This window comes from Lissotriton vulgaris, chromosome 5 (assembly GCF_964263255.1).
Source record: "Lissotriton vulgaris chromosome 5, aLisVul1.2, whole genome shotgun sequence".
In the NCBI taxonomy this organism is placed as follows: Eukaryota; Metazoa; Chordata; class Amphibia; order Caudata; family Salamandridae; genus Lissotriton; species Lissotriton vulgaris.
The window spans coordinates 1,225,034,758-1,225,046,434 of NC_141693.1; positions in this window are offsets into that span (position 1 = coordinate 1,225,034,758).

The window sequence follows — 11,677 nt, forward strand, 5'->3', positions numbered from 1 at the left end:
TATACGCAGATGATTTGATCCTCGGCGTCAGATCCTTAACCTATCCGTTCCTAATGCGGAGGTGCAAGATTTGCAGCACGATTTTGCCTATCAGTGGGTGAATTCCAATATTAAGTACTTGGGAATCCGCCTCACCCCCTCTATAGCTAAAACAGACTCAACTATAAGCTGCTGGTGGTCCCGCCCTAATTTGTCCTGGTACAGGAGGCTGGCTGCAGTTAAAATGAAGGTGCTCCCCGCACCCTGTACGTTTTTCAGATGCTTCCATTGAGCCCCCCGCCGGGTACCCTCCAGAAATTACAGGAACTCAAATTTTTATGGGGCAACAAAAAGCAAAGGCTTGCTCTATCCCTGGTTACAGCTTTTAAGTCCGCCAGGGTAATGGGTTTCCCCATGCTGCAGGCATATTTTCAGGCGGCATGTTCGTGTTATGTCATCGAGTGGAACAGGCCCTGGTCAAGTAAGCACTGGAACTTTATGGATCAGACGGTGGTATGGTGTAATATCTGGTGTGAATTGTAGCTACCACGCAAGCAGAGCGTGGGGTTTGTACTCCTCTACGGTGACGTTGCAGACGCTGAAAGCATGGGACCAATTGGCACAGCGTAGGGGTTGTACTACTTTCCCAATCCCCAATGACTCAGATTTCAAAGAGCTAGAAAAGGATCTGCTAGCGTAAAAGGTTTATTATCTTCATGGGGCCATGTTTGGACCCATAAAGATAAACCTTTTACGCAAGCAGTAAGTCGGGAAGTCCTACAAAGAGAAAAGTGTACGTCAGCGAGACTGCACATGCGCAACCTACGCAGGCTGAGACCTAAAGAACAAGTTACTTACCTTCGGTAACGCTTTTTCTGGTAGATACAATATCTGCCTGTGGATTCCTCACCTTGTGAATATCCCCCTTGCGCCAGCAACGTTCGGGAAATTCTTCGTAGCACGCCGGCGTGGACGACGTCATAGGAGCACGGCATCGCGCGCGACTCCGTCTGACGTCACCGACTCCACATAATGCCCACGTCGGCGTGATGACGTCAGTTCCGCCCTTTTTTCCGTGCCTTCGAGGCACCCGGACGAACCAACAAGTACATATATAGATATATACACAATGTACACAGTACATGCAAATCAAATGCAATAAAAGTGCAAAACTATACAAAACCAGATAAAACCATAATTACATTTGCACATAACACCAGGTATAGCAGAGTGGACAACGGGGAGGCGGGTGGGTCAGTGAGGAATCCACAGGCAGATATTGTATCTACCAGAAAAAGCGTTACCGAAGGTAAGTAACTTGTTCTTCTGATAGAAACATCTGCCGTGTGGATTCCTCACCTTGTGAATAAAGTCCCACAGCAGTCCCCACTCCCGGAGGAGGGTGTCCACTCTGCTACACCAGGAAATCTTGGAGAACAGAGCGCGCGAAGTGGCCATCCCTCCTCACCTCAGCATCCAAGCAGTAGTGCTTCGCAAAAGTGTGGAGGGAGGCCCAAGTCGCGGCCCTGCAAATGTCCTCAACAGGAACACCTCTAGACAATGCAGAAGTAGCAGACTTTGCTCTTGTTGAATGAGCTCTAATACCCTCAGGAGGGTCCTTACCCGCCAGAGAGTAGCAAATCTTGATGCAGAGAATAATCCATCTGGAAAGTGTGCGCTTGTGCACCGATCTGCCCTTCTTGCAGCCAGCAAAACCCACGGGGGGGATAAAAGGTAGGAAGGGTAATGGATTGACCTAGGTGGAAGGGAGTAACAACCTTAGGCAGAAAAGCAGCCCTGGTCCTAAGAACCATTCTTTCAGCATGGATGGACAAAAACGGGGGCTTGGAACTAAGAGCTTGAAGCTCACTTACCCTCCTTGCCGAGGTAATTGCAAATAAGAAGACCGTCTTAAAAGAAAGAAGCCTCATTGGACACTTGTGTAAGGGTTCAAACGGCGAACCCATCAGATAGGTTAACACAAGATTCAAGTCCCAATGAGGAACAATAAAGGGAGAAGGAGGGAACTTAGTGAGTCCCTTCAAAAATCTTAATACCACAGGTGATTTAAAAAGAGAGGGCTGATCCGGCAAACAGAGGAATGCCGATAAGGCCGAAAGGTAACCTTTGACAGTGGCAAAAGCAAACCCTTGCCGTGCCAGAGAAAGAGCAAATGACAAGATATCAGATAAATGAGCCTTTAACGGGTAAACATCCCTCTCCCTACACCAAGATACAAACTTAGACCACCTATACGAATAAATGGACTTGGTGGAGTCACGCCTGGCAGAAAGTATGACATCCACCACATCGTGAGGGAGAGAGAAAGAATTCAGATTGCCCCGTTCAATCTCCAGGCATGAAGGTGTAATGTCTGGAGGTGGGGGTGTAGAACCTGCCCCTCCATCTGAGAGAGGAGGTCTGCCCTGAGAGGGAGACGGAGCGGCGGGTGAGAGGAGAGGTGGAGAAGATCTGTGTACCACACCCTTCTTGGCCAATCCGGGGCGACCAATATGACTTGGGCCGGGTCTTGGCGAATCTTGCTCAGAACCCGAGGAATCAAGGGTATGGGAAGAAACGCGTAAAGGAGCTGACCTCTCCAGCTCAACTGAAACGCATCCCCCAATGCTCCTTGCATCGGATACTGGAGACTGCAGAATGACGGGCAGTGAGCATTCTCGCAAGTGGCGAACAGATCCACCCGAGGAGTCCCCCACATCTGAAAGATGTTGCGAACAACCTCCGGGTGAAGCCTCCACTCGTGGTCGGCAGAGAACTGCCGACTGAGAACGTCCGCACGTACGTTCAGGACTCCGGCCAGATGATTCGCCATCAGACAAATCTGGTGGTCCTGAACCCAGGACCAGAGACGCAGTGCCTCTTTGCAAAGACACCACGACCCTACTCCTCCCTGCTTGTTGATGTACCACATCGCGGTTGTGTTGTCCGTCAGGACCTGGACCGACCGACCGCGAAGGGAAGGGAGGAAGGCCTTGAGCGCCAGACGTATGGCCCGCAATTCTAGAAGGTTGATGTGAAGCTACCTTTCCTCTGGAGACCAAAGACCCTTGACCTCCAGATCCCCCAGATGAGCACCCCACCCTAGAGTGGACGCATCCGTTATCACCGTGGCCACCGATGGTGGAAGCTGAAAAGGCTTTCCTTGAGACAGATTGCCTTCCACGCCCCACCAAGACAGATCCGCTGCAGTCTCTCTGGAGATCTTCACTGACTCCCCGAGATCTCCGTTGTGTTGATACCACTGCCTGCGGAGGCACCACTGGAGTGCCCTCATGTGCCAGCGTGCATGGTTGACCAGGAGAATGCAAGAAGCCATCAGACCGAGCAGGCGAAGGACCTTCAGGACCGGAACAACCGCTCAATTGTGAAATAAAGGAATCATCTCCTGTATGTCGCGAATCCTTTGCGGAGGAGGGAATGCACGACATACAGTAGTGTCCAGTACCGCACCTATGAACAGGTTGCGCTGGGAGGGCACAAGGTGAGATTTGGGCACATTTATCGAAAAACCCAACCTGAACAACAGCTGCGATGTCTCTTGCAGGTGATGAAGCACCTTCTCGGGCGACTCCGCTTTGATCAGCCAGTCGTCCAGATACGGGAATACAGGTATCCCCGACCTCCTGAGATGTGCAGCCACCACTGCCATCACCTTGGTGAAAACTCAAGGCGCAGTAGTAAGACCAAACGGAAGGACCGCAAACTGGTAGTGTTGCGATCCCACCGTAAATCGGAGATACTTCCTGTGCGACTTCAGGATCGGGATGTGAAAATACACATCCTGCAAGTCGATCGACACCATCCAGTCTTCTTCCAACAGCGCTTGAAGAACCTGCGCAAGAGTGAGCATTTTGAATTTCTCCTGCTTGAGATAGAGATTCAAAATCCTGAGGTACAGGATTGGACGTAACCTGCCATCCTTCTTGGGGATCAGGAAATACCGGGAGTAGCATCCCTGACCCCTTTCCTGCTCTGGAACCACCTCTATCGCACCTTTCTTGAACAAAGCCAGGACTTCTTCCTGCAAGCGAACAAGGTGGTCCTCTGAACAAAAACCCTGGCAAGGAGGGTAATTGGGAGGGAACTCCTGGAAAGGAAGAGCATACCCATTTTCTACGAGATTGAGAACCCAAAGATCTGATGTAACCGATTCCCAATCCCGTAGAAAATGAGTAAGCCGACCCCCCACCGGAGCCACATGATCCAGAATGGCGGATCTAGGGCTGCTTTGCTGCAGGGGGAGGGGGTTGATTATTAGAGGAAGAGGAGGAGGAGGAGGAGGAGGAGGAGGCCTGGCGTCCACGACCACGGCCCCTTTGCTTTCCTCTGTAGGTTCTATACAGAGGATTCTGACGCTGCTGCTGCCCTTGATTGTAGGGACAAAAATTGGATCTGCCAAAACCCCTATACTTCCTTGTCGCAGAGCCCCTTGTCTGAAGGCCCAAAGACTTCGCCGTAGCCCGGCTGTCTTTGAATCTCTACAGAGCTACGTCAGCCTTCTTGCCAAAGAGGCCTGTCCCATCAAATGGCAAGTCCAACAAAGTAGACTGAACGTCAGAAGAAAAATAGGAGGACTTTAGCCATGCGGCCCTTCTTGTAGCAACAGTAGAGCCCATAATTCTGGCAACAGAGTCCACCGTGTTCATACCACTCTGTATAACCATACGAGCTGCAGCCTGAGTATCAGCGACCACCTCGTTAAAGTTCTTCCTATCGTCCTCTGGAAGCTTAGAAGAAAGCTGTTTAACAGAGTCCATCAACGCATGAACGTATCTCCCCAAGAGGCAAGTAGCATTGGTGGACTTCAAGGCCATGCTACCCGAGGAGAAAATCTTCTTAGCAGACTGGTCCAACTTTTTAGAGTCCTTGTCTGCCGGCACCTGAGGGAAAGAGCCCGCAGCCCTGCTGGAACAGGCGGCCTGCACTACCAGACTCTCCGGTGCAGGATGCGAGGAAAGAAATTCAGGGTCATCAGGAGCCACCCTGTAACACCTTGCCACTGACCTGGAAACCGCAGGAGCAGACAAAGGCCTCTTCCAGACCTCCTTTATTGGTTCAGACAATGCATCCGTAAAAGGAAGTGTAGGCTCCACAATTGAAGAAGGCGAATGCAATACTTCCGTAAGGATGTTGGGCTTGTATTCAACTGTGGGCAAAGTCAAGCCTAGCAACTCTGCAGCCTTCTTAATAACAACATGATAGGGTGCCAAGTCCTTAGATGGAGCGTCAGAAACGGTTGGCAAACCCCACTCAGGAGAAAGTTCCAAGCCACTTGCGTCTTGAAGGTCTTCAAAACAATTACCCTCTTGCAACTCTCCTTCCTCAACCTCGGAGTCCATATACTCCTTCTCCTCCAAGAGGCGTTGAGCCCTGCGCCTCGACCACTCCATACGGACCGGAGTCAATGGATCCGGCAACGACTCCGACGGCGCCGTCGAGCGAGGAGCCGGAGGGCGGGAAGCGCCACGATCCGAATCCCCTCGAGGCCGATCCGGAGTCGGCGAAGCCGCATGCGAAGTCGACGACCTCGGCGGCGCCGTACCGAGCCAAGGAGTGCAAGGCGTCGGCATAAACGGCATAAAGGGGGCCGGGGCATAAGCCTGGGGCACACCCAAATTGAAAGACAAAGGACCCATGGGACCCGTAGGCGCACCAGCGGGGTACATCGCCCTCGAGTAAACACCAAACATGGCGTTTAAAAACTGCGAGGGATCCTGACCAGGACCTGGAAAGGGTGGGTACGAACCCAACGGCCGCTCCGAAGGAGGCTGATCCGGCAAAGGCGCACCCTGGCCCTCTTGTTCTTCAGGCTCCACAACCGGAGTCGGTGCTCGAGGAACCTCTTCTTCATGCACCGATGAATGGTGCGACTCCAGATCCTGTTCCGGCTCATGAACTGGAGAACCAACGTGAGATTGAGCTGGAGAAGGAGACACGAAGTCCTTGTGATGTTTACGTGACTTCTTCCTCGAATCCGAAGACTCCTTGCCAGAGTGGTGTCTGGAGTGATGTTTACTCCTCTTATGCTGCTTTCTCGAGGAGCCCGAAGCATGGCCCGAGGCAGACTTGGATCCGGACCTCGACCTCCCTCTGGACCTTGATCTCTCTCGACCTCGACTTGGCCCTCGAAGCCGACCTCGACTTCGACAGTTGTCTCGACTTCGAGCGCCTGGACACTGACCTCGAAGACCTTCCGGCTTCTCTTTCCTTCACCTTTGCAAGCAGAAGCTTTGCCTCCCGCTCTCGCAAGGCTTTGGGGTTCATCTTGTCACAGGAACGACAGTTCTTGACATCGTGACCCGAACCAAGACACCACAGACAGTCGGGATGCGGATCGGTGATCAACATCATCCGGGAACAGGAACCACATTGTTTGAAACCTGTCTTCCTCGACAACATCTTCGGCGATGAAGCGAATTCCAACAGAGAAACAATAACAGCTAAACAGCGAAAAGATACAAAAGTATCGCAGAAGATCCCAGAAACCGTTAGCGTCAACGACGCGGAAAAAAGGGAACTGACGTCATCACGCCAACGTGGGCCTTATGTGGAGTCGGTGACGTCAGACGGAGTCGCGCGCGATGCCGTGCTCCTATGACGTCGTCCACGTCGGCGTGCTACGAAGAATTTTCCGAACGTTGCTGGCGCAAGGGGGATATTCACAAGGTGAGGAATCCACACGGCAGATGTATCTATCAGAAAAGTGGTTTGCTAGTAAGTTGGCGCACTACGAATACGGTGAGGGATGTGGGAGGTTACTGGCATGGAAAACTGGGGTGATTTAGCTAGGAACTCAAAAGATCATTTTGGAGGGTCAGGTGCAATCTGTACGGATGATATTGGGGTCGCATTTGAGAGATCCTAATGTCTAACAAACCGTTGACTACTTGGCTTTCAGGTGACCCTCTCCCAAAACTGTCATCAGATAAGGAATCTCTACTCAATAACCCCATTACATCTGAAGTATCCTCAGCAATAAAAAAACTTGAATAGGAAAGCACCTGGACCTGATTGGATTCCTAGTGAACTCTACGGTCTTAGCTGAGGGAATTACTCTTCCATTAACCTCATTTAACTATTTACATAAATAAGGAAGACATTCCAGAATTCTGGAATGCGGCTACAATAACCCTTATATTAAAACCCCACAAGAATCCTAACATTTCAGTCCTATCGCCCAATATCTTTACTTAAGGACTATAAAATATCAAGAGTATATTGGCAAAAAGGTTAGCTAAAATATTGGGAGACCTAATTGGAACCTCACAAAAAGGGTTTATATAAAACAGCCAGCTGATTGATCCCACACACACGGTCTGGTATGTGCTATAGATTTGGCCCATCTTGCCTTCACTATCTTGACTGTCAATGCTGCCAAGGCATTTGACAGGGTTAGCTGGCCCTTTCACGCTGTCTTATTACACAATGGGTTGGGGAGCAACTTTAATGCTATAAAAAAAAACATATGTACATGCCCTTTTGCAAGAATCTTAATCAACGGTTATCTTACTCAACAATTAAAAATACGTAGAGGCACACAGCAGGGTTGCCCTCAATCCCCCCTTGTTTAACCTATGCATTGAGCCCTTAGCAAGGAGTATTTGGAAGGAACAGCTGATTCAGCCTTTTCAACATCAAGGTTGGGTTAAAAAAGGAGGTGCTTTACGCGGACTTGTTAATATATTCGCAAATCCCACAGAATTTTTCAATTATAATGGGCTTATTAAAAGATTTTGCCAAGATAGCTGGATATCAGGTAAACAAAGAAAACTTAGATAATGACCTGGAATACCCAACTTATAAAAACCCAAAGAATTGCCTGGAAATAACTTTTAAAAAAAACCACAGATTGACGGGGGCCTTGCTCTTCCTAACTTTTTGCTATACCGCTGGGCTTTCCATTTAAAAAACAATAGATCACTCTTAACTAAACGCGTCCAGCTACTCGAACCTTCCTTTGGAGCATTAGTCAGTCATCTAGCAGAAGAAGGCCATTATTTTTTGTTGAAATACGGGCATCCCACATTTTTTTAACAAAATCAGCTTGAAGGTTCTACATGCGGCAAGTAGACTCTGGATTCAGGTTAGGAGAAGCTTGAAGTTACCCTACTACAGTCAAATAGCTCCTATTTGGAAATCACCTGGGTCTCCTAGGTTTACAAGACTACACCACAAAAGGATGCCGGAATTGAACAAGCATTGGAAATGCAATAGGTCTTGCATTAGGAAAGTTTGAGCGATTGGTATTGTAAATGACACTTTTATTTGTGTTGGTTTTAAAAATAGCAAAATTAATAGCTTTGTCAGTTACAATGTCAATAGTTTTAACTTTCGCAAATGTGACACCTATAGCATTTGTAATGCAATGTGTGTTGTATTTACGTGACTTAGATGTATTGATATTACAAATAACAATGGCTTTTAATTTTGTAAATAATTAATACTTAAATAAAAGTTATTGTAATTTATAATGGCAATAGCGTAAACGTTTGTAAATAACTTTTGTGAAGATTATGTCCAGTGTATTTTATTGTGACGAAAATCCAAGAACATTGCATTTGCACCTACACACACACAGCCACACATAGATGTGGTGATGGTGGATCTGGGGGATGTGGTGGTGGTGGATGTGGTGGCGATTGTGGATGTGGTGGTGGCGATTGTGGATGTGGTGGTGGTGATGGTGGTGGATGTGGAGGTGGTGGTGGATGTGGTGGTGGTGGAGGTGGATGTGGTAGTGGTGGATGTGGTAGTGGTGGATATGGTGGTGGTGGATATGGTGGTGGTGGATATGGTGGTGGTGGATATGGTGGTGGTGGATATGGTGGTGGTGGATATGGTGGTGGTGGATATGGTGGTGGTGGATGTGGTGGTGGTGGATGTGGTGGTGGTGGATGTGGTGGTGGTGGATGTGGTGGTGGTGGTGGATGTGGTGGTGGTGGTGGATGTGGTGATGGTGGTGGATGTGGTGGTGGTGGATGTGGTGGTAGTGGATGTGGTGGTGGGGAGAGAGTGGGCAGGGCTTCAAGTCCATACTCCAATACAGCACACCTTGCATAGCAGTGCATGGGCTGACCAGGCTCGACCTATTAAATGAAATTAGAAGAAAGAAGTACGTTGGGAGTAGATAAAGGAGTAAAGGGAAGAAAAGTCGGGAGAAAGAATGAGTTACGGAGAAGGAGGGCAACATAATGATTCAAAATTAAAAGTACGGAGGATATGGAATGTGGAGGTGACAGCTGGCAGGAACGAGAGGAAAGTGAGAGATGTCTCTTTATAAATAACTTTTCGAGCTGTGGATAGAAGCATCACAGAATTTGAGTGAACGCAAACGTCGTCCCATTTTTTCAGCTCTTAGAGCGTGCACTCTCTCGACATTAAAGCCTTGCGGACCTTAGTGAGAGTTACTTGTTTTGAGTTTCGTTCAAAGCCACTTTGCCGCTGTCTGCATTGGCTTCACAGTACATATAGCTCAACTTTAACAACTCTGGCTAGTCCCCCAAAAATATGGCTGGTGTGCTGAAGAGTGAAGCAGGTGACGTTGTTCGTGTGCCAGCAGGAGAGGTCCGCAGTTGTGCATCTCCTCCCTCATCAGCTGGCTCCTGGAGGAGGGTTAGCGGCTCTCGTGATGTCCTCGGGGCAAAGGGAGGAGGGTGGGAAGAAGCCGGGGGGAGGGAAGGAAGGGGGAGGAGAGGCGGGAGGTATTTTCAAGTTTAAACAAGGGGCGGAGCGAGGGGGAGGTGTGCTGGGAGAGAGAGTGGGGAGGGGGGCGGAGCGGGAAGAGCATCGTGAGGAGAGAGAGTAGGTAGAGGGCTGAGCGTGAAGAGCTGCTCTCGGCAGGCTGGGGAACTAGGGGTTAATGTAGGAGGAGTCTGTCCTAAATATCTCTTGACTCTTAATTAACCTCAGGGAACTGCAACCATTGTGAACTCCTCTAGATAGCATTCCATTCTGTCGTTTCTTTTTCAAAACAAATGTTATTGCATTTCTAGCCATCTTACAGGCCGAGGGGCCACATACATATGTACGTATTCTTGCATACAGTGTCATAACGTTGCATATTGGTGATGACAACAAAACGAGTACAACACGCTGAGCTATAACTAGTCTGCATCCCGCTGAACTGTCCCAGACAATGGCCGATGAACCTGAATGACATCCCACAACGTACATCACGCAACTGGACTATAGGACTGCACGGCCACTCTATGGGGTTAGCAATCGACAACTGAGGTCTGGGGTCAGGCCTCGGTAGTCAGCCCACCGCTGTCACATTCGGTCGTTTTTAGCTCATCTGTGAGATTACATAGGTAAACCGTCTTCTGTGAACCTGCATTGGTATCTCTGTCCCGTCCCTACAAGGGGCTGCTCAGCACAGCCTTCTGGCTGGTAAGCACTGCAAGAGGCAAAGCTAGCCTGTACGGAAAGCACAGAGACACTGCGGCAGACAAGCTTAACAGTAGTATGAGCCATCTACATCATGATCGACTACAGCCTATTTCAAGCTCTGGGATGAAACGTAGCCCAAATCTTGCCTTGCACATACAACTGTTTCATACGCAGGCATGTGACTGCATGGCACACGTGTGGCTGCACAGCTGCCGGATCAAATTCCATAAATGCGGTGGGTATATCGATGTAGGTCAGCATGGTCATGGCCAAATGGGTTTGAACTCTTTTGCAGTTAAATGCGTAAAAATATACACTTAGCGTGCCCTTTATTTTAACCAAATGTCGATTCACCGATAGCAGTAATCAAATGGCAAAGCCGTCTTTGTCATTTACAGTAACACTGCTGTGCCAAAAAAACATCCCGAGACCAGGAGTGTGCGACACAACTAACATCGCAAAGTTCAAGAACTGACCAATGTCCCTCGTGGTGCACGTTTTGTGATCTCCTACGTGCACTCTGAAGAAATAAATCTAGGAAGATAGGAATCTCTTAAACTGTTTATTTTAAACCCCCAGCTGGAAGGTCGTCCACCAACCGACCCGTTAGCGTTCAAAACATAACCAGGCTCAGAGCACTAAGCACAGGCATGAAGCTGTGCAAACTCAAGCGATAGCAGTCTACCATTGAAAATTCGGAGAAAGGCACAGATAAGCAAGCCTCAGAGAAGAACACGATGAAAAACTCCTACAACTGAAGAAATATTAATACCAGTCGACAATGAGCACACGTTTTCCCTTTTTTGCAAAACAAAAGCGTGCGGCTTCCCCTAGGTGGTCAGACCCACCTTCCCCTCCACAGCGTGCGTAACGAGTGTTGCGTATTTGCGACTGATCCAGCGGAAGAAGGTCGGGACTCCCATGGCGGCGCTAGCGGGGAACGAAGAGACTGAAGCGGTGGCGGCAAGGCTAGAGTTCCACCTTAGCCGTGATGAGTTTTGAGAAGGAGGAAGAAGGAAGCTGGATCCGGTTGGAGTAAAGCATACCAGAAGCAGAAGCGCGGCACGACCTTTCACCCATGTGTATGGTGCGGGGGAAAGAAAGGAGGAGGTGCTGCACAAGGGAATTACCCAGTTCCCGTGAAGTCATAGTGGGATTAGAGTGCGACGTCACTTTTCTTTGTACCTTTGTTGCTACATTTGCTCTCACCTGAGGTTTGCTTGTTATTTTTTTTTGGGTTTGCATATAGCGCGGACGTAGCATCAGAGCGCTTTAAAACAGTTGTAGG